This window comes from Staurois parvus, unplaced genomic scaffold, assembly GCF_062004578.1.
Source record: "Staurois parvus isolate SC_StPar_1 unplaced genomic scaffold, SC_StPar_1.0 ptg000820l, whole genome shotgun sequence".
NCBI lineage: Eukaryota > Metazoa > Chordata > Amphibia > Anura > Ranidae > Staurois > Staurois parvus.
Genome location: NW_028318616.1, coordinates 649,426 through 672,125, shown reverse-complemented (window position 1 = coordinate 672,125; position 22,700 = coordinate 649,426). Strand labels below are relative to the sequence as shown.

The window sequence follows — 22,700 nt, the reverse complement described above, 5'->3', positions numbered from 1 at the left end:
AGCTAATGTGACCCCAGCACTGACTGAGAGGGGCGGGGGAGGGTCAGGCAGCTGACATCCTCATTATCAACTGACGATGTCATTGGTTGTCAGGATGCCGGCGGCTAGTAGTTTGTAATGCTGCACAATGAAAACCTGTGGCTTTGTGTAACTAAAAGGCAGACTTGTCCCACCCACTGGCTTGTATACAAGTTTTGGGCAATTTTTGGATATTTTGCCAGGACACCCCTAAAGATACCTCAAGGCACCCCAGGGTGCCAGGGCAACCTGGTTGAGAAAGGCTGAGTTAGTTAACTGCAGTAGAAAAATCAGGTCTCCTGCCAGACAGGGCTGTGCAGCAGAGCTGTATAAATACCAGGACCGAATGGACATAAATAAAAAAAAAAAAACAGCTCTCTTATATGTATTTCATCTATGTATATATTTGTTTGCTTGGACCCTTTGATTGGCTGAGGACCATAATGATGGGGTAAGTGGGCACCAGGTGTTGTCATCATTGTTGTTCACAATGGGGTTACAATAACAACACTGCAGCAGAAGCAGGGCAGGTATCTATAGTCACCAATCAGGGTTTTTTGTTGTTTAAATTGAAGTAGAGCTATAGGTAAAACCTTTTTCCATTTTGGATAGAGTAAGGGGGGTTATAATCCTTGTCAGATGCCCTGTGTCCCTTTGAGGAGAGTTCCCTTTGCTTCCTGTCTCATAGCCAAACATGCAAATTAAGGGAATTCCTTGGTGACCCCCAGGTCACTAGAACTATGTCCCCATGGGAAGATCTTCCCAGAGGCAGACTGACAACTCATGGGGCCCCCAGGCAATAGGGGATCATGGGGCCCCTGTGTCCTTGCCCAAACTCAAAAAAGCCTATGAAAAAGGTACCAGGGGGATCTCATGGGGCCCCTTACTGACCCCGGGCCCTCGGGCAGTGCCCGAGTTTCCAAATGGTCAGTCTGCCCCTGGATCTCCCCTCTATTACTTTTCTGGGGACAACCCAAAAATTGGGATTTTCTTTACTTTCACTTTCAATGATAATAGAAAAAAAAGGGCAAATAGAGAGGATTTATCTCCTGCCAGGGAGACAGACAGCAGTAAAAACTGGCAGGTGTTCTAGTCCCTCTCCACCCTATCCAAAACTAAAAAAATAAAACATTTAGCCTTTAGTTATACGTGAAGGAATCCAGCTACCCACCATAGGTTACTGATCCAGCGTTGCTCCAATTTTAATCTGTCACTTCAATATTTACAGAAGACAGGAGGTAAAATGTAAGGAACAATATTTAGCTAACATTCATATTTTTTCACTTTTTTCAGCTATACAGATGTAACAGAGATCAGATTCCTGTGAATATTCTTAGGCCTCATTCACACAGGATCAGGGCCATGGATAAGGGGGTACCACCAGTCCTCCTGTACGGGGCCCAGGCCAGCAGGGGGGCCCAGGCAACACGGTGAATTGGATGCGGGCAGGGAAGGTGATCGGCAGGGTGATCGGTGGGAGGGGGGCAATTACTGAAACCCTGTATGGCTCTCTCTACAGCAGCTGGAAGCTGGTTTCTTCTCTTCTCCCTCCTGCTGGCTTTCCAGTCATTGCCACCCCGCCGTACCCATCACCCTTCCTGTGCAGCATACGTTTTCCCTGATGCCCAGGCCCCCCTATGTACCCCCACCACCCACAGAGTTGCCACTTTCCCTCCTCTCCTTACCACTGGCAGCTGCAAGAACACAAGTAGAATCCTTCAGGATGGAGAGTGGGGGAAGGGTCCAGTAAATATGTCACATTTATCAGCTCCTTTCTTTCCTGAATAAACGCAATGAGTGATCAGTACCAATCACTCACTGTGTTCATTCATAACTGAAGCACAGTAAACTGTGTTTTCTTGGCGGGGCCCTGTCAGGTTGGCTGTATGGGGCCCCATGGTTTCTAACAGCAGCCCTGCACGGGATTATTATAGCATACACCCATACGAGGGCTACGATAACCCGTATGGGAATGTGCAATTGTTCTATACATCCCCGTACAGAAAGTTTCATTCATGTGTTTAGGGATGGAGAGGCTGCATGGACACAGCCACTGGTCCCAATCCATGTGGGTGAAAGTGCACGGCTTCAGATGCACACTGTCTGCATTCAGTTCTATGCACCCACATGGATATCAAATTGGGAGCAGGAGTTATGTCTGTGCAGCCTCTGTGTCCCAATAGACATGAATGCAGCTACCTTTATGGGGATGCATGGAACACCTGTGCATCCCATGCAGGAAGACATAGCCTTTGCATGGGTGTGTGCTGTAGTATGCAGTCCATGAACGAGGCCTTATTGGTGTGTTAAAGCCCAACTTCACTTTCCCCCACCCACCCTACCTTCTGGCCTCTCTCCCCTCCTCCCTTCTTCAAACTTTTTTTAAAATACCTTTCCGCATGCTATTTTTTTCCTGCAATCTTCTGGCTGGTTTGCTGATGTCTTGAGAAGCATGGAGTTATACCTTAATGTTTTACAAGCCTTGCATTATGCCTATACACAGGGCAGACATATTTGCTCATTACATGCTCAGGCTCTGCTTCCTGCTTTGGGCACAAAGGGGGTGTCTAGCTCCTGTGCATCCCTCCTGACATTTTAGTGTGCCCAGGAGGGACAGTTGCAGAATCCAGCCATGCTGCCTGCAGCCTGTCGAAGTCTATGGCAGGCTGCGGCTGGACTGAAATCTCTATATTTAAAAAAAACATAAAATAACACACAGATAAACAATGTGAAAGACCCATCAGAAATTACTTCAGTGTATATACAGCAACTCTAACTGAAAACTGACTTTACTCTCCCTGTCACATTTACCTCTCCGGGGATCCAGTATCAGGCACCATGGCCAGTCAGGTGACTGCACAGCTTTTTACACTGCAAAGCAACACATGGCACATGGCATAGCAATGCATTGCAACAGCTAAGCTGAGCTCCATGCTGCAACTCTTACCTGCGTCCTTTTGCTTCATCAGTACTTTCCTTACTGCTCGGCTGTCAGTGTCCGCAGTACCTCTGACACCAGTGCACCCATGTGTTCCCCAAGACTCCACTTTTCCTTAGAACTTATTTCATCAACTCTCCAGTGTATCCCCATAACATCCATCAACATCTAGTGACCCCAGTGACCTCCTGTGCGTTTCATGGCTCCAGTGCACTCCAGAACATCTAATGTCATCTAGTGACCCAAATGGATCCCCTGTGCACCTCAAGACTGTACTATACCCCAGAATAGCCAGTGTGATATATTGACCCCCAATGCACCCTGCACACCCTTCAGTGCACTCCAGAGCATTCAGTGTCATCTAGCGCCCAGATGCACCCCTGTTCATCCAGAAACTCTAGTGCACCCCAGAGTATCCTATGCCATCCATTGACTCCAGTGCACTCTGAGACTCCACTGCACTCCAAAACATCCTGCATCATCTACTGACCCCAGTGTGCACTGTGCACCTCCGTGACACCTATATTTTTGTGCAGTCATCTATCCTGCTATGCTCTACCTTCAGTAACCTCTGCTGCTGAGTCACCTGGACAATCCTTTACTCAGTGGATTTAGACCTCTGTCCATGACACTCCCTATACAACATTCACCCTCTAACTTTAATAACATTCAGCTTTTTGGTAAATGTGTATACTGTAAGATGATGTCATGAAATCAGCCATCTCTGTTCCATTGAAATTTCCCTGGAAGAGCCTCAGAGTTGACAATGCCATTGCATCAGCTATTTCATTAGCATTTCCATGTAACATACAGACTCCATATTAGTATTGTATGTTCATTTGTCACTATAGATGTACTTCAAAGCCCAACTTGACCATTTGGTCTGGTTTTAAAATAATTTTGAAGTAATATTTCTAATACATAATTTTTTTTTAGTTTTAAGTTTTTTTGTTCTCTAATAAGAAATGTTCAGTTTTGTCTTGGTGCGATGGAGAACTACAGACACGTGTTCCATGGTGAGTGATACCATTAGAGACACTGGTAATGAGAACATATTTTTACAAGCAGCTTTAACGATTCTCATTGGACAAAACTGACACATTGGGGTTGATTTTCTAAAGGCAAATAGAGTTCAGTTGCACTCTGCAAGGGCCTCTGCTCCAGAGCTTAGTAAATGTGAAAAGCTTTGCTGATTTCCACCATCCAATCATGTGCAAGCAAAAATACAGTTTTTTTTATTTTTTCTTGCATGCAATTGGGTATTCTTTGCAAAGTGAAGCCTCATCTCATTTATTAAGCTCTGGAGCAACTACACTTCCAAAATGCACAGTCTATTTGCCTTTAGTAAATCAACCCCCCGCTTACTGTATAGCCATAGTGAAACTAGCTGGTAATCACTTTTACAAAGTCGAATATTTCATTGGCCTCCCTCTCAGTATATGTCAGAGAGCTATAATGTCAGAGAGCTATAACAGATCTTTAGACCATGACCTACGGCTGTTCGATGGGACACCTTCCTGTAGATGTGCTGGTGGCGCGATTCTTTCTGAAGTTTGGTTTATCTGATGAAGAGTTAAATGGCCCTGGTGTCAGATAGTACCCACTGCCAAGCCTAACCCAGGCCTGTTTACAATAACCGTGTGAGGTTTCAGCCTATAAAAGGCAATGTAGACCTGCCGTGTGTGAGCGGGAATGTAAACGTTTGGAAGATTTGTACGTCTACCATATACATTGAGGAACTGAGGAGACCTCGTTGTAAGAAACAAACTTGTCTGAGGCCTTTTCGCACTCCTTGACTCAGTTCTTAACGAAGAGTTGCTTGAAGTGTACCTGTGGACTCGCAGAATTGGATTTGAGCTAATAATAAAAAGGTATAGCTCAGGAGCCTGCTCTTGTTCCATTGTGTTATACTAGGAAAGGTATGACAGGTTCTCTTTTATTATAAGTCATGGGCCCTGATAGCTTGGTGACTAACCGATTATATATTGTGTGATTCACACAATACAATTTATGACTGAGGCATGATTTTACAAATTTATCAGTTGTATGGTATTAGAGACCACAATTGCATCTTTGGTTGATATACGTCATTAAAAATACCTTTTTAACCATTTTTACAGACAAATGGGTGAATGCTGCAGAAGTGACACAGAAATCAGACATCTGAACAAGGCTGAATAGTGAGTATTACTTATACAGTAGTCATTTTCTGCTATTGAATGTATAGCTGGGTATATCTAAAGCCAATATATTTTAGCTTTGGATAGCATGCGCAAACCCTGATCAGTTTTAGACAAGTACGATTCCTTTCATTATGAGTCGAAATTCAGACACAATTTGCATTATTCAGATTAATCTGAATCACAATGGCAACAAATTTCAATTAATCCAAAATTAATGATAACGAAAACAACAAATTAATTTGTATTCATTTGTTTCATTCGGATGACATGATGCAATAATTTGGGCCTTTTGCTCATTTTTGAAGCATCCAAAATAACATCATGGCATCATGAATGATCCAAGTTGATTTGGATCCTTTTGTTTTTAGATGAGAACGGCATAGTAGTCTTTGACTCTTGGATGATCAGAAGATTTTTTTTGCCATTCACGTATTTTTTATTATTATAAAAAATGTACTATGTATGAAATTGAAACATATTGCAATAAATACACAATAAATGGACGATATTGACTGGGCTCGCGTGCATCTGAAAGTAACAAATGGAACAAAATTCATTTTGGATTCATTCATGATGTTATGATTCAGAGATTCGGATGGATCCACCTCCATCCAACCCAAACACAATAAGTAGGAATCATCTTATTTTACTTTTATACCTTACTGTTTTTAATACAGTAAGGTATAAAAGTGAAATAAGATAATAATCATAACATAACGAATTAATCCAAAATGAATATTGTTCCATTTGATTCTTTCAGATGCTTGGAACACCAGTTAATATCATCCAATCTGCTCATTCCATTTCTCTTTGTGGGTTGGATTAGCAGGGATTTCTCAGAGTGCATAAGTAATCTCCTGAAATAATGAAATAACACGATTAAAACAAATATAGCCAATCTTCTGAAATAACATCCAAAAATACAACTCAATTCAGAGAAACGAATATAAACAAATCCGAATATTCAAAACAGATTCCCAAAAGGAATCGTTCTAACATAATGAATATGACAAAACTAAATCATTAACTTAACATATGAATCTGAAACAAAACAAATTTTTTTTGGCGTGTACATCTGTAATCAGTTTTATTGTTGCTGTCTGTGTCCTAACAAAGGGGAGCTTTCCCCCTCCTGTTTGTCCCTTTGACCATCATCAGATGAAGGAAATGGATGAGAAATCCATGACTTCACAGTTGTCACTTTGGTGAAATTTTCCAATATGGGAATCTGTTCTACTCAAAACCATCTAAGAGGGTTTTTTCTTGCTTTGGGGAGATTTTACTTCATTTCCTGTTGTGACTTTGGGACAGAAAGCTAAGGAAGATCTTCCCAATAAGACACAGGTAGTTGATTTCTTTGACAAAAGCCAACAGGGCCACACACTACTTGACTTTCAGCCAAGCCAGTGGAAATTTTTACTTTTTTTATGTATTTTTTCTCTTTGATCTTTTAAATGGCAAATGTGGAACAAGTAATTGAGGAAGCTGTAAGGAGCTTTTGGAAACACTGATTTGTTAAAAGGCTGTCATAGTAGTGATCTTTAGCAGTGTATGTAACGTCATGTAACGTGTGGCCCCAATCTCCAACAACTCCTAGATCATGTTTACCATCTCTGACCATGTACTGAACCACTTCCCCGGTCTCCAACAACTGTTATATCTTGTTCACACTCTATGACTGCCTCCTGTAGCATGTCTGCAGTCTCTGACCATCTCTTGTTGCGTGCCCCCAATCTCTCACCATCTCATTTTGTATATCTGTAGTCTCTAGCTGCTTTCTAAGTATTACATTCACTGAATGTTACATGTGCCCTTTGGTGATGCCACATTTCAGGCCCCCATATCAGGAAAGTTGACCACCATGGCTCTATGGCTAGGTATACACTAACGGCAGCCCTTGCTACCCCTCTGTAAGGGTAGATTGCTTTTCATAGGCCTTTGACAAGCGGTGAGGAGGCGATATGTTGCCTCCATGCTGCCTTTTTTAACCTTGTAAATGCTGTACCACCACATGCGTAACCACAGTGCATGCATTTTCAGAGTGGCTGCAGTGTGGCCCCTTTCACATTTGGCGGCTGAATATGGTGTGGGGAGAATTTTTGCTGTGGCCGCAAAGCATCACAATCTCTACACATGCACAGCTCCCAAAGTACATATAAAAACACTCAATTGCTCACGCAGCAGCATATCCAATGGCATCGACGTAATCCTTCGTCCAGTGCAGCCCTTCTCAGATTGCAGAATCCTCGATAAACTGTAAAAAACACACAGGAAGTAGCAAACACCTAGTGCATCACCGCCATAAAACGTTTTATTAAATAAGGATCTGTTGATATACTCACAAAGATTACGCGTTTCAGGGGTCGTACCCCCTACGTCAGAGCTCCAACATTTTTATGGTGGTGATGCATAAGTCATTTTCCTTCCTGTGTGTTTTTTTACAGTTTATATGTGCAACTCCGTCTGGCTGTCTTTGCAGCTTAAGGGGGTCTGTTGGGGAGATTAAATGTCTGCTTGCTTCCTGTTCTATTCAAAACAATATAACTCGATTTGGCTGGAGTTAAGCTTTAAATCATTATTATTGTGCACTTTCCTCCTTACTACAGGCTCTGGTATTACATACTGTTATTCTCGAACAGAAGCTGGGAGACAATGGGGGAGAATTACTAAAACTGATGCACACAGAATCTGGTGTAGCTACGCATAGCAACCAATCAGCCTTTAACTTGTCAGCTTGTTCAGTTAAGCTTTGGCAATGACCCCTGGTTCACACTAGTGCAAGCCGTGCAGCCCACGTTGCAGCGGACACGGCAGCCCATTGATTTGCATGCATGCACCTTTTCCAAAAACGCATCTGCACGGAAATGGCATGGTCTTTTTCGACCATGTAGTTTCTGCGTGGTTCCCGCACCCACTATCACACTGAGATTGTGCTGCAGAATGAAAGGCACCCCTGCGCATCTCACAAGAGGAACACAATGCAGTTGCAAGTGGTTGCAGGTGCGGGAATCTCATTACAGCATGTGGGCTAGTGTGAATCTAGCCTAAAACCTGGAAGTTGACTGGTTACTATGAGTAGCTACACCAGATTCTGTGTGCACCAGTTAGTAGTAAATCCCCCCCAATGAGGCTGCACAGTCAGGCAATTGACAGGGCAGCAATTGTTAGACTTCAGGTGATCTCTCCCTGCTGACTCTCAAGCTGAAGAATCAGAATTAAACAAAGTAGAAGATCAATAAGGGGGCAGATATCTATTGTTTTAAAACTGAGTATCTAAATGCAGTCATAGCTGGTTCACTTATAGCTCTTTTGTGCAGATTTTGTTTTTGTCACTGCAAGTTTGAACATGAGCTCCTGACTATAGATGCTTGTAAAGTGAGTCCGGCCAGACAAGGACACTTGTACTGCGGGAATTCGCTGTGTCCGGTATTAGCACATGCCGACTACAGATTTCATTCTCTGCAGTTCCCCCGGGCGACGTTCAGCAACTCTCGCTATCAGCCCTGGTTGATCTTCCGTCCCCGGTGACCCTGCCTCTACCGTCCGCCTGAGCACATTGCAAAAGAATGAGCGAGAAGCAGCCAGTACGTGTTTTAATTAAACGAGCAGCTGGAGAAGGGAGGCTTTATGGGACTCTGGTCTCTCCTAAAATATCACAGCTGTACAATACTTTCCACATTAAATGCCACTTCTAACCGCTTTCTGTAAAACAATTTGGGGTATTCAACTATAATTAGCTTTCCAGTAACGTTCCAGGAATTTAAGAGATTGGCGAAAAGCGACAAAAGGTGCAAAGGTAATGAAAACATTTTCCTAAGATAAAGTCAATGAAATATTTTTTAAACAACAGCTCACATGCACAGCCCATTTTGGCCTGACCCTACACGTGCCAGCAAAGATGAAGTAATTTTACACTTAAAGGGTTAGTCCACCCAAACACGGAAATCTCAATTTTGGATTTCCAAGGTGTCAAGCTCAATTTAATTGAGGACTGCATCAGCATTATGGTTGTCCTCAAAGGACTGGTTGTATCTGTAAGACTACATGTCCAGAACATCCCAAATCCACAGAACAAATTTTATGTATGGCTCATAAAATTTAGAGGCAGTGTGGTGTAAACAGTGCTATGTCCCGTGGAGGGCAGAAAGCAACACAACCTTAAAAAAAAGTCCCTTCATAACTGTAATTAACTTCAAATATAATATAGTAGGATCTATCAGCAGATGGCCTTTATATGGGGTCAAAATGGCTCTCGAAACTAATATCCAGTTGGGTGTCAAATGGGCAGTCTGGAAAATCCGATCATATAATGAACACATCCACCCATGTAAGCAGTCAAGCTGTGCAATTTTCACCATTCCTCACATAATTCACAAGCTTGAAGTCTATATTGCTCTTTTTTGGCCAATAATTTTAGAATTTTTAAATGACTGTATCCAAGTAGGGTTGGGTAACCCAGTCTTTATTATATACATTATACAGTCCTTATTATATACAGTCTACATTATATACATAGATTTAATTTATGGCAGGGTTTGTCAGGGGTTCCTTGAGCAATAAGCAGTTTCTGCCTCTCAGATAAGAGGGTAATTTCCCAATGACCACAAGCGTAAGGAGCATTCTTCCCACTGACAATCACACTAATGTATCATGAGTTGTAGATATAGTAATTTTAGTAGGGGTTCCCTGAGACTGGAAAGTTATTTTAAAGGTACCTCTGTGTTGAAAAGGTTGAGAAAGGCTGATCCAAGGTTTAGCTGCCATTAGCAGTAAATGACCAGTATATGTAGAGCAGTTGACGGGTCCTGATATTTGATTGTGCAAGGAGGGCCTGAAAAAGTCTTCCTGGTAGATTAGCCCTAAACACACTTCTTTCTACAGAATAATTCCTCTGAATAATGTAAAAAAAAATCATCCTCTTAATATAGTTGGTGGTCTGTAAAATGAGCTACGCATTGTTTTTTTTTTTTTTTTTTTGTAGAATACACATAAGGTTTATGCCCTTTAGACATCTTGGTTATCGCCAGTTTGGAGGACACTGCAGTTAGGGTAATCAGACTCCTACATATGTAAGGCTTTCAGACATCCTTAATAGTAGGCATTGGTATTTTTACATAAACCTCATTGGTGCTGAACTCCCTGCAAAACGTTCTTGTTCCACAACTAGTGATATTTTTTAATTGAAGCAGAGATGTATGTGTCGACAGGTCTTTTATAAAAGAATTCAGTTATAAATTTAATCTAATCCTCAAGAAGGAAACAGGCCAAATTCACTAGAGTAATACCTTACTGTGGTTTTATTTTGTGACCACAAATCCCATCTGCCAATTCCAAAGTAATTTCCAGGAATACTAGGCTCCGGAGCAGGGGTATCGGAGTGTGCCAGCCAAGCTTGGCAGGATCTAGAAGAAGGATAGCCAGCCTCCGGAGTCCAGCTGCTGTGGAACTACAAGCCCAGTGCTCCTGGACAGCTGTGAATGTAGGGATGGAGTTTTCTGCACACAGCTGACATCCTGTTCAATAGTCCCCTTAGTTGGCTTGTTACATCAAACAACAGTTATGCTGAGCTGCCCTGCAGATGTTTAAACATAGTAAAATATAGCTGAATGTTGGCACCTTTGCTTATATAAATATTAATTTTATTAACAACTTTCTTGTTTTTGGGTTGAGTTGGGAAGGGTTAAAAACTCTTTTAATTGTTTTGTTATCTGTGTCCAGCTAATAGTTTTCACTCCACTTCCTGTCCCTGGGATGCAATTGGAAGTAAAGGGAAATCTCTCCATGTTAAGGGAAATTCCCCTGCTGCAGAGTTGTCACCAAAACAGATGATCTCAGTCATGTTCCCTCACCTCGTGTTGAGGTGACAATTTCAAAATGGATTTGCCATCACTTTTTGTTCCAATTAACCAGGTTGAATAGAGAGGGTGAATCTACCCAGTGTGGGCTCACAGCAATGAAAACATGATAGAAGTTATAACCCAGGGTTTCTCAACCAGGGTTTCATGTAACACTAAGGTTCCTCCAGAGGTTGCTAGGGGTTCCTTGGGCAAAGAGCAGTTTCTGCCTCTTGGATAAGTTCCCACTGACATCATTGATCCTTGTAGCTATCTGTAAGAGGGTAATTCTTCCCAAAGACCACAAGTGTAAGGAGCATTCTTCTCACTGACCGTCCCACTAATGTATCATGAGCTGTAGATATAGTAATTTTTAGCAGGGGCTCCCTGAGAATGGAAAGGTATTTCAAGGGTTCCTCTGTGTTGAAAAGGCTGAAAAGGGCTGTTCTATCCCTTTCCTACCTAATAAAAAACTAAACAACTTTTGGCTATATACACACTTTCTAACACATGCTTCTAAAATGCTCATATTTGCACACATAAACACTCAAATACGCTTAAAAAAACTCCTGAAAATCGCTCTGTTCAGGTGTGAATGCAGCATTAGTCCCTTAGCTCAGTGTTTCAATAATGGTCATAACGTAGATGAACACTGATGGTTAAGAGGCAGGCCATACAATGGTAATGAAGGGAAAGTGAGAAGCAGATTCGTGACTAACAGACCATAGAAGATATGATAATACTTAAGTGGTCTGGGGTTATTTAAAACTGAAAAAAAATCTCATATATAACAAACTTTAATAACAAAACACAACGGTGGCACCTATCTATTTGGCTGCATAGGGCTGAAGTGGGCTTTCCAGAGGTTTGACTTTAAGCTGAATGGAGGATAGCTATACAAAGTAAGTTTAAGTTTAGTGGCTCCATGGATAAACAGTTTTTCAGACATCAAAAGGTGCAGGTAGGTTAAGACTGGGCCCACTTATGTGGCCCACTTAAGAGTGTTTCCTTATTAAATCCATCCAGGAAGGAGGATGAGTTCATTTCCTTTCTGGCGGGATCTCTTAAATAGTGTGGAGGAGTCTAGAGTGGGTATTTTGCTGCTGGCTATGACAAGGAGAGCCCTGAAGGAGAGCAACATCTTGGAGCAGAGACTTTACCCAGTTCCTTCCACCTGGAGGGTTTCCCCTGGGGATGGGCACAAGGGATACCTCACCAACCCTATGGAAATAATGACTGGTTCTGTTGAACTGTGTTTGGCCCAAGGCCTGATTGACTGTTATATGCTGCGAATGTTCAGTGAAGAAGACGTTTATCTACATGCAGCCTCTGTGTGAGTTCCTTGGGTAACATATTAGATGTGGTGAGAGAGTAACACTTTCAGTGATGCCACCTGACTGTTGAGCCCTTGGAGAAGCTGGGCCATCCTCCTGATACCCCTGGGAGTGAAGGGGTACAGCCGTGCAACCTGAAGGGTGGGAGAGGATCCGATCACCGGCCCCTACCCACACATCGGGAGGAAGTGACAGTGAAGTCAATAGGGCAATGTCTGGTATGCCCGGAAGGTCAGTGTGTCAGTTCTTTAACTTAGTAGGGGGTGCTCCAGCTGCCTGCTATGTCCATGAAGGAGGCAGACTGCCACCCGCCACCAGAGGTATTTATGAGTATCTTTTGGTACCTGTTGTTAGAGGGTTTCGTCAGATCCTTTTCATGGTAAATTCATTTACTGCCGACATTTCTAAAGGTAAGATAATGTCATCGACCAGACATGCACATGGACCAAAAACATTAATGTCTGTAAAATAATCTTTCAGATGAAAGGTCATCTAGCGGTTGGATTCTGCATTCATGGCTGATGGTCATATGAAGCTTGTAAGTGGCTCCAGTAGTATCGGGGTCTGTGACTTCCTATAGAAAAATAGTTTGACATGGTTCTTCAGCAATAATGTTCAAACTCAGGAGAGAAGACAGATTGGCCCATCAAACTTCAAATGACAACCAGAATTCAGCAAAATCAATAGGGACCTCTAAAGGATTATCTCAATTTCCAGCCCTCAGGGTGTCCTGTGTTCTCCGTAGAAAACAAAATCATTCCACCAAGTTCAGATGATTGTGATGAGGGACGTGTCGCCTTTGATCTGTAATAATCTGACATCAGAGGAATGTTCAGAGGAGGATTACAGAAGTAGGTGGAACTGATAGAAACACCGGGAAGAATCACCATACAGAAGATGAAATGTATGAAAGGTTCCTGTAATCTGGACATCTAAGGGACAATGGGGTCAAAGTAAATCGATAACTTGTAGTCTGTAATAAAGAGTTCTCCTTCCCTATGAAGAAATTCAGGTGTCGCTGAATCCACAAGGGCTTTTGTAGTTGCTCATTCAGTAGTCAGTGTATTTTGTAATTCTTAGAATTTCCTTTACAAGATTGAAAGTCATGGTAGATGTCTTTATCAAGTGATAAAGGTTATGCAGCCCTAACATATAATCATTTTTATGGTTATTTACGTAGGAATGTCAGGGGTCTAAAAGAAGTAGATATAGGGCTTGTTAATATTACCAGTTTCAGTGATGCTGTAGTCCACAGCAGACTACCTAGTCTCACTTACCTCCCAGTTGGCCCTCCAGTAATTTCAGATTAGTGGTTCAGGTACATACATACACATATAGTTAATATGCAAATTTAACCTGAACTCTAAATACAGTAAATACTGAAGATATTTAAAACAAAATACACAATAAATTAAGTTATCCATTCTTTAAAAAATTGATGTAAGTACCTGAATTTGTCTTGGCGGAAGCAGGTAGGTGCAAGAACTCCGCCCTTCTGAGTCACTTCTTGTCTCTGCATCCACCCACCTTCGAGCACCGTCCCTTGGTTTCACCCCCTACCCACCTTTCAGTATTGCTCCTTTTAGAGAGTACAGAGTCAAGTATCATTTTGTGGTGCTAAGTAATTTGCATGGAATTTGTTAATGTTAACATGAAAAGCAGTAAAACAGATCCCCCGAATCCAGCAGCAATAGAACCCCCCCCAGAAGCAATAGATTTCCTAAGCAACAGTGGACCCCCGCAACAAAATATCCGCCCATCGACAATAGACCCCCAACAGCAACAACAGATCTCACAGCAGCCAACATAAATAGACTGTCCAGCTAGCAACAATAGACCCCTCCCTCAACAGTAGATCCCTCCCAGGAATAATTGACCCCCCAGCAACAATACACCCCCACCAGCAACAATAGACCTCCCCAGCAACAATAGATTGCCACACAAAAGTAAATCTCACCAGTGACAATAGATCCCTCAGCAGCCAGCATTAATTGACCTTCCAGCACATGCCAACCCTCCTTGCCATTCTGGCTGGAGGTACCTGAATTGCGTTCCCCCGTGTTCCCATTGAAAAAAAGCCCTGAGTAGAAGCCTCTTGTAAAGCTCTGTTCAATAAAATTCAGTTGTGGAGTGGAAGCTCTAGGGACCAATCAGACTCTGCTGCATGCACATCTGATTGCACTAGGCTTCATGCACACTAGCTTATTTTTAAGCTCCTAGCAGCTAATTATTGGCATTTTTTTCTTCCCCTAGAAGCAAATAGTGTTATTCTATGTGTCCATGCATACTATTGTAGGCTAGAAGAGTTTTTTTAAACTTCAGCCTAGCTAGGAGTAGAAAAAAACACTTGTGCGTGTTTGGAAGTGATTTGCCAGCAGAAAAAAAACTGAACACTACTAAAATGCTACTGAAACAACGCTATTACCAACGTTTTTTATCTGGCACTTTTTTAGCTTAAAAAAAACACTAGTGTGTATGGAGCCTAAACATGCTGAGAGCAGAAGAGAGCAGAGTGAGTGGAAGCATGAGCTTATTCTTCCTACTCTTGCTCCTTCATGATTCAATCACAGGCTGGGGGTGTAGAGGTTACCATGTAGCATTGCTTACCTGCAGTAGGCTATAGTATGGGAGGGGTAAATCTCAGGACTAGATTACCAGACATACAAATTGTTTGGTAGAAAAAATAGTTCTCGTATAAGTATTTCAGGTGTGTATTTTACTGATTACCTGGAGTTCCATCTTTAAATGATTACAGAAAATGCAACTAAATACGTTGTTCCCTTCAGATTCATTTAAAGTACATGTAGAGCCAATCGTCTAAATCTCATATAAGCTTTAGCTTTAACATGTTATTGTAATTTAAAAAGTAATTTAAAAAAATATTTTTAAATCTACAGCTTTCATTTGTAATACCTGGTGATTGTCCCATGAAGGTCCTTGCTTGGGGACTTCCTGTTATAGGGTGACAACGGTCTTCCCTGGTGTTCCAGCTGTGGTCCAACATTGTCACCCTGTCACAAGGGCTACCAATAGAGACTACAAACATCTGTTCCAACGTGCATTGCACAGGCATGGTCCTCTGTGGTCACCATCAGGAAACCACCCCAAGAAATGATGTGCAGTAGCTACTGGAGGAGTGCATGTAGACAAGAAATGGCTGGAAAAAGGTAGTGAAAACACCTTAAGACAAAAAGTGTATTACTGACCAGTGGGAAAAAAACACCCAAAAAGACTAATGCAGCCACCACATCTATGAATTGTTATACTGCATTATATTACATTTTTGTTTTTGGTTCAATACCACTTTAACTACCTCTAAAATGACTTTGGATGGGAGCGAAAGCATTCCCAAAAGCCAATACAGACTGGTGATTTGCTCCACATTCTGTTTATACCGTATTGGTGGCATGTCTCATCGTGATGGGAAGAGGTATTCTTTAAAGCAGAGTCGGGGCTCTGAGCCATGTTCTTCTCTGTTTCTTTTTTAAAGCTAAACATCAAACCGCAATTCAGAGAAAGCATTTCTCATTTTTGCCTTGTGCTTTGACATCCTGCCATCCTTGAAGCATAATATCAGATTGTGGCCTCCTCCCGATAGCTTGTACAGACTCCAGTCTTTGCAGACGTGTGGCTGACTCTTTGCACAGATTATTGGCGTCTATACGTCAGCCAAAGTGTAATATTTGTTCTTAACTGGTGGTCTTGGCTGCTGTCCTTACGCAGTAAATTTTCAAGATAAGCGTAATAACTTACTAACTATCAAGGCTCTTCGTGGAGTAAGGGCCTGGTTTAAAGAAAGCCCACCATTTCGCCTTGCATATTCTAATGTTGACTTTACAGAAAGTAAGATTGCAATACTCTAACAAATCAAATAAAGGTTATTGGTAAATAGAGATGAGCTTGGGTGTCCTGCGAATGGCTCTCTAGCCAAACTCTGATCTCACCTAAACAAAGAGGTGGGCTGCGGTGCAGGAATGGCCTGACATGCAGCTCAGGTTTGGCTCGAGATGAGTTTGATGGAGGCCGTACAAAGCACATCTACATGGTACAGTCCACTTTCCTTCTGTGAATGAAATTCCATGGTAAGCACTATTACACTAAACTGTATGTGGTCATAATCATAGCACAGTGCAGCCTTTCTCAACTTTTTCAACACAGAGGAACCCTTGAAATAAGTTTCCAGTCTTGGGGAAATCCTGCTAAAAATTACTATACCTACAACTCATGATACAATAGTGTGATGGTCAGTGGGAGGAAATGCTCTATACACTTGTGGTCATTGGGAATAAGTACCCCCTTACAGAGAGCTAAATAGATCAATTGTGTCAATTATAACTTCTCTTAGAGGCAGAAATTGCTCATTGCTCAAGGAACCCCTAGGCAACCTCTGGAGGGACCCTAGGGTTCCATGGAACCCTAGTTGAGAAACCTTGGCATGGTCACCGTAGCACATTTTTTCATTCATGTTAATGATTCACGTAATCAGTGATTTCACAGATTTTCTTGCAGTATTAAATGAATCTGCATCTAGGACCTATATACTGTACGTGAGTGTTCAATGCTAATTTACACCTAGTAATAGATTAAAAAAAGAAAAGCATCAGGCACAGATACACAGTATCCTATATAATTTATTTTGATAGAGTGGGCTCTACAGCACCAACATGGATAAATGATGTGGTCCAAATTATGGATGCTTTACTTACAGTACTATACATGTCCAAGCTCTGCATTCAGTAGTTTGCTTGTGTATGGCCTCTTGGTTGTGACCATACTGCAGGAGGATGAAGGTAATTATCATGGCTTCTTCCTCTGCATTCCCCCCCACAATTTTATGTTATGGTAAAAATGAAGCCTATACTCTGTAGCCCTGTAGAACAATATAGCTGGTGGTCCATCACCTATTTCCCAGGTGTCCCTCTTTCTTCATGACAGTCTACCTATTTGAAAATGATCCTGCATTTCCCATGTACAACAAAATGCCACACGAGGCAGGGAGTAGCAAGTTGCTGCCACCATTGGCATGGCACCATGATTCTTTGCTATCACAAGAAGGGGCTCTTCCAGTTTTTTTCCTCGACTGGTATAAACTGTGCCAGTATGCTTGCTAAGCCATCCTGTTTCTCATTACCCCCTTTTGTCAGAGTTGGCACTAGGGCTTGATTTCCATCACTGGGGCCTGTAGGCACACACTCTTTGGCACCCAGAAGAGAATTCCCTTACTTAGAATCAACTCTTTTACACAGAACATTTTCTAAAAAGCAGAGATTGCTGTTTTCTACTAATAATGGGAAAAATATGTGGTCAGTAACTGTTTCGTTAAAAGCTTCCTCTTTCCATCCAATGTCTATAGACACAAGCCTGCTTTGATTAATGATCAGTTTTGCCCTGGGTGCTGTGCAACCAGATGAGCGTTCCCCAAGAGAATAAAGCTGCTGAACTATTCTCTGCATTGCTCCCTGGGACCTTGTTACTGGGCATGTGGGAGCTTTGTAGTCATGTAATTGTCCTACAATATCATGGCTGCCAGTCCTGCACTCTTGGGGCTCATTCACACCATGTGCATTCACCTGTGTTTTTCTGCACAAACTCAGTGCAAGGACACATAGAAGACAATGATTTTCTATGTGCCTCATTCACACCACAATGTTGTATACATGTACAATACGTTGCATTACATTGTGTTAAAACGCAACCTGCCTGCATTTTAATGCAATGCATGTAAACTGAAAGTAAGTAAAGATATAAAAAATAAATTGTTAGTATTTTGAGTCTTCCAGGGACCAGTCTATTCAAATGGATGACATGGAGATTATTATTATACAGGATTTATATAGCGCCAACAGTTTACGCAGCGCTTTACAATATAAGCTTTACAACATGAGGGTAGACAGTACAATTACAATATAATTGTATATATACAAGGAGGGCCCTGCTCGTTAGAGCTTACAATCTGAAAAGTAGAGTCAACAGATGCAAAAGGTCATAACTGTGGGGGATGAGCTGATGGAGAAAATAAAAATATAGATGTTAGATGGAGGCAGGATAGGCTTCTCTGACGAGAAGGGTTTTCAGGGATTGTCTAATAGCGGACAGAGTAGTAGCTAGTCGGGCAGATAGAGGTAGGTTGTTCCATAGGATGGGAGAGGCTCGAGAGAAGTCCTGGAGGTGAGGTGGGAGGAGGTGACAATTGAGCTAGAGAGCAGGAGGTCTTGGTAGGAACGGAGGAAACGATTAGGTATGTATTTTGAGACCAGGTTAGTAGTGTAGCTGGGGGCCAAGTTGTGGATGGCTTTGTAAGTCGTTGTTAGTAATTTGAATTGAATTCATTGGGTGAGTAGAAGCCAGTGGAAGTATTGGCATAGAGGGGTAGCAGACACTGAGCAGTTGGTATGGTGGATGTGTCTGGCAGCAGCATTCATGATAGACTGAAGGGGGGATAGCCTAAAGGTAAGCCATTGAGAATGGAGTTGCAGTAGTTGAGGCAAGAGATAACCAGGGAGTGAATTAGGAGCTCTGTGGTGTCATTGGTTAGGAAGGAGCGTATTTTAGAGATGTTGCGGAGGTTGAGGCGGCAAGCTTTGGACATTTATTGGATGTGGGGCTGAAAGGAGAGTTCAGAGTCCAAGATTACACCTAGAAGTCAGGGCAAGGGGCACGAGGGGGGGGAAATATTATGAGCTCTGTTATGGATAGATTGAGTTTGGGGAAGTGGTGTGACATCCAGGCTGATATATCCATTAGTAAATTAGTGATGTGTGCGGAGACTGATGGAGTGAGCTAAGGGGTAGAGAGTTAGATTTGGGTGTCATCAACATAGAAATAGTATTGGAAGCCATAGGAGGCTATTAACTGGCCCAGTGTGGAGGTGTAGATTGAGAATAGGAGAGGTCCAAGAACAGAACCTTGGGGGACCCTGACAGAGAAAGGAAGAGGAGAGGAGGAAGTAGAATTGCAGGTGACACTAAAGGTGTGGTGGGCTAGGTAGGATGAGAACCAGTGAATAGTGCTGTCACGAAGACCATATAAAAAATGCAACATAATGCAATTCAATGTGCATGAATGTTAAATGCACATCAATAAAATGCATTTTTGATGCATTTTGGTGAGTTTTTTTATGTGCAGTATGGTGTGAAAGGATCTGGAACCTTCAAGCCTAACTACAGCTTTCATTTAACTTTAAATAGCGTGTTTGGAGCAAACTGGTCCAGAAGCACTATTTCCTTCACTAATACATGTGCTCACTGTCAGTGCTGTATAGCTGCATCAGCTACATACAGTATACAATGCTGTGTTCTGGCAGCAGGATGGGGACTTCCTGTCCCACTCCCGAAACAAAGGTGAGTCGGGCTGAGCGCTGCTCAGCCATTCACAGGAAGCCTTGTAATTTAATGAATGAATACAAGGCATCCTCTGATTGGCTGCGGTAGAGTTTGTGACATTATCAGTCCTCTTCTCCACCTCAGCCAATCAAAGGAAACCTAGTATTCTTTCATAAATACAAAGCTTCCTGTGAATGGCTGAGCATCTCTAAGCCTGACAATTTTGTTCTGGACAGGGGTGTATTTCCACAAGGCATTTGCCTTGGGCGGCATTTTTCAGGGGGAAGCCCCCTGGAAGAAGGAACACTTGCGGCATGAGGACCAGGTGGGATCCAAGAGAGGCTGCGGGCTGCTTGATAGTGAATACAGAGCCTGACTCTCCTTCCCATGGATGTCCGGAGCTGTGAAGGTGTGTGTCTTTCTCTCTCTTGCCGGTGGGGGGGGGAATGTGTGTTGGTGGAAAACTCTCTCGGGGGGGGGGGGGAAGGGGGCAGAGGGGTTGTTGGTCAATGTCAGGGTCTCTCCGCAGGAAGGGGGGCTCCAATTTTTGTGTTGCTTAGGGCAGCACAAAACGTAAATACACCACTGGTTCTGGGTACTAATGACACCCAGCACTGTATACTGTAAATAGCTGATGCTACATACATTTTTTTTTACAGCGGGACCATCTGTTAGTGTAGGATGTAGTTCTCTTAGACCAGCTTGTCCCAAACAGACTAATTACAGGTAAATTAATGCTCGTTAGAGTTGGGCTTTAATGCTCTGTTAATTGCAAACATGGAACTGGTTCCTTGCAAATGAAAGATAATTCTGCTGGTCCACCTTACCTGCTACCTCTCTATTTGTTCCCATAAGCCCCAGCATCATTCTAGTTGTAGATGAACTACAGGTCATAGCATACTTCTCCATCATCCAGAACTAATGGTTCCTCCAGCTGCAACACTGCCAATCCTGCACTAATGCCGCGCTATACACTGCCCATGCTCCCTGCAGAGTGTTGAATGATCTCATCACGGCAATGTAGAAGTATGACAGAGAGCAGAGCAGGACTGACAGCTGTTAATCTGATCACGTTGGTGCCAGTGGATTTGCTAGAATACGTAATTCACTTAATAACATTGCTTTGTTATTTTATATGTTTTGCCTGTAGGAATTTGGCACTCAGACAGTCTGTCTCCCAGCCAGCTGCTCCAGGTAAGCGCGCCATAAAGTTACTGTATGCAGCAGATGAATGTAAATATATGGAATACATGACATTTTCAATATGAGAAAACTTTGCCCGGCTTACAAAATTAAGGGATTAGCCACAAGACATTTGGATTAAAGCAATCAAATACTTTGTCCATACAGGGCAACACAACAGGTTCTCTTAAAGAAGAGTTCCAGGTATAGTAATTATTTATACATAGTTACATTGGTCCAAATTGGACTAATCTAACTAATCACTGCTACTCCAGTCATTTGCTCTTGCTTCCAGGTTCTGTGCCAAGCTGCTGGCCTACTGTTTACTGAACACAGAAGGTTGTCCAGTCAGCATAGGCAAGATTTAGATAATGCTATACTCACTGTGGAACCTAAGGGGTTAATCCTCTGCATTGTGTAAAAAGATTGTTTGATCCTGTCTTCTCTGATCCTCCCCTTCTTCCACTGTCCCCAATCCATCTGCTGATAGAACAGAGCCTTGGGTGCAATCTGCACATGCTCAGTTTGGTGTGTATTGCTAGAGATTTTCCTTTTTCTTGGGAGGGTAGACATGATCAGCGCTGTCCAGAGAGAGGGTCAGGGGTCATGCTGCCTCATAGGACAATCAGGGGAGAAAGAAATGTCCTCCTACAAGCTTTAACCTGTACTCTGCTGAACACTGATAGAAGTCACAAGACTGCTCTAACTGCTGATGAGAAAAGGTATTTAGCCATTTATATTTACTAAAATAATTGCATTTCTATTTTCTGTGTACTGTGGAAGACCAGATATAGAGAATGCAGGGTCCAGGGAGACCAGATATAGTGAATGCAGGGTCCGGGGAGACCGGATATAGTGAATGCAGGGTCCGGGGAGACCGGATATAGTGAATGCAGGGTCCGGGGAGAGCGGATATAGTGAATGCAGGGTCTGGGGAGAGAGGATATAGTGAATGCAGGGTCCGGGGAGACTGGATATAGTGAATGCAGGGTCCGGGGAGACCGGATATAGTGAATGCAGGGTCCGGGGAGACTGGATATAGTGAATGCAGGGTCCGGGGAGACCAGATATAGTGAATGCAGGGTCCGGGGAGAGTGGATATAGTGAATGCAGGGTCCGGGGAGATCAGATATAGTGAATGCAGGGTCCTGGGAGACCAGATATAGTGAATGCAGGGTCCGGGGAGACCAGATATAGTGAATGCAGGGTCCGGGGAGATCAGATATAGTGAATGCAGGGTCCTGGGAGACCAGATATAGTGAATGCAGGGTCCGGGGAGACCAGATATAGTGAATGCTGGGTCCTGGGAGTCCAGATATAGTGAATGCAGGGTCCGGGGAGACCAGATATAGTGAATGCGGGGTCCGGGGAGACCAGATATAGTGACTGCAGGGTCCGGGGAGAGCGGATATAGCGAATGCAGGGTCCGGGGAGATCAGATATAGTGAATGCAGGGTCCTGGGAGATCAGATATAGTGAATGCAGGGTCCGGGGAGAGCGGATATAGCGAATGCAGGGTCCGGGGAGATCAGATATAGTGAATGCAGTATCCTGGGTTAAGTAACACTTTAAAAACAAATACTGTACAGGATATTCTGTGAATTGGGGCAGTGCTGAGCATGTCACCCCCCGCGGTCAGTGCGCAGAGTGGAAGCTGCTTGCACGGAACCTGGAAGAACGCAGCAATCACTGTAGTAGCGTCGACTGGCTTCCACGGCAATCTCTCAGGCATGAGATATGTATACTCACATATTAAAAACTATATGCAGTCTCTCTCTCTCTCTCTAAATTGGCCCTAGTATGTATATGTATGAATGTAAGTTAGGGACTTTAGATTGTACACCCCTTGAGGGTTAGGGAATGCTGTGAATGTACAATATATATGTAAA

The 22,700-nt window shown here is 42.8% G+C and overlaps 1 protein-coding gene across 2 annotated transcripts in view; it reads left to right on the top strand.

Moving 5' to 3' along the window:
- Positions 1-22,700, top strand: part of CDON (cell adhesion associated, oncogene regulated) — a 182,210-nt gene that overhangs the window by 19,888 nt on the left and 139,622 nt on the right. The window contains exons 2-3 of one of the 2 annotated variants that reach the window (XM_089655124.1): positions 5,077-5,136; positions 20,780-20,823. The gene's annotated coding sequence lies outside the window, so the exon portion shown is untranslated. The remainder of the gene's footprint in view (positions 1-5,076; positions 5,137-20,779; positions 20,824-22,700) is intronic. The other variant, XM_089655125.1, reaches the window with a different exon arrangement.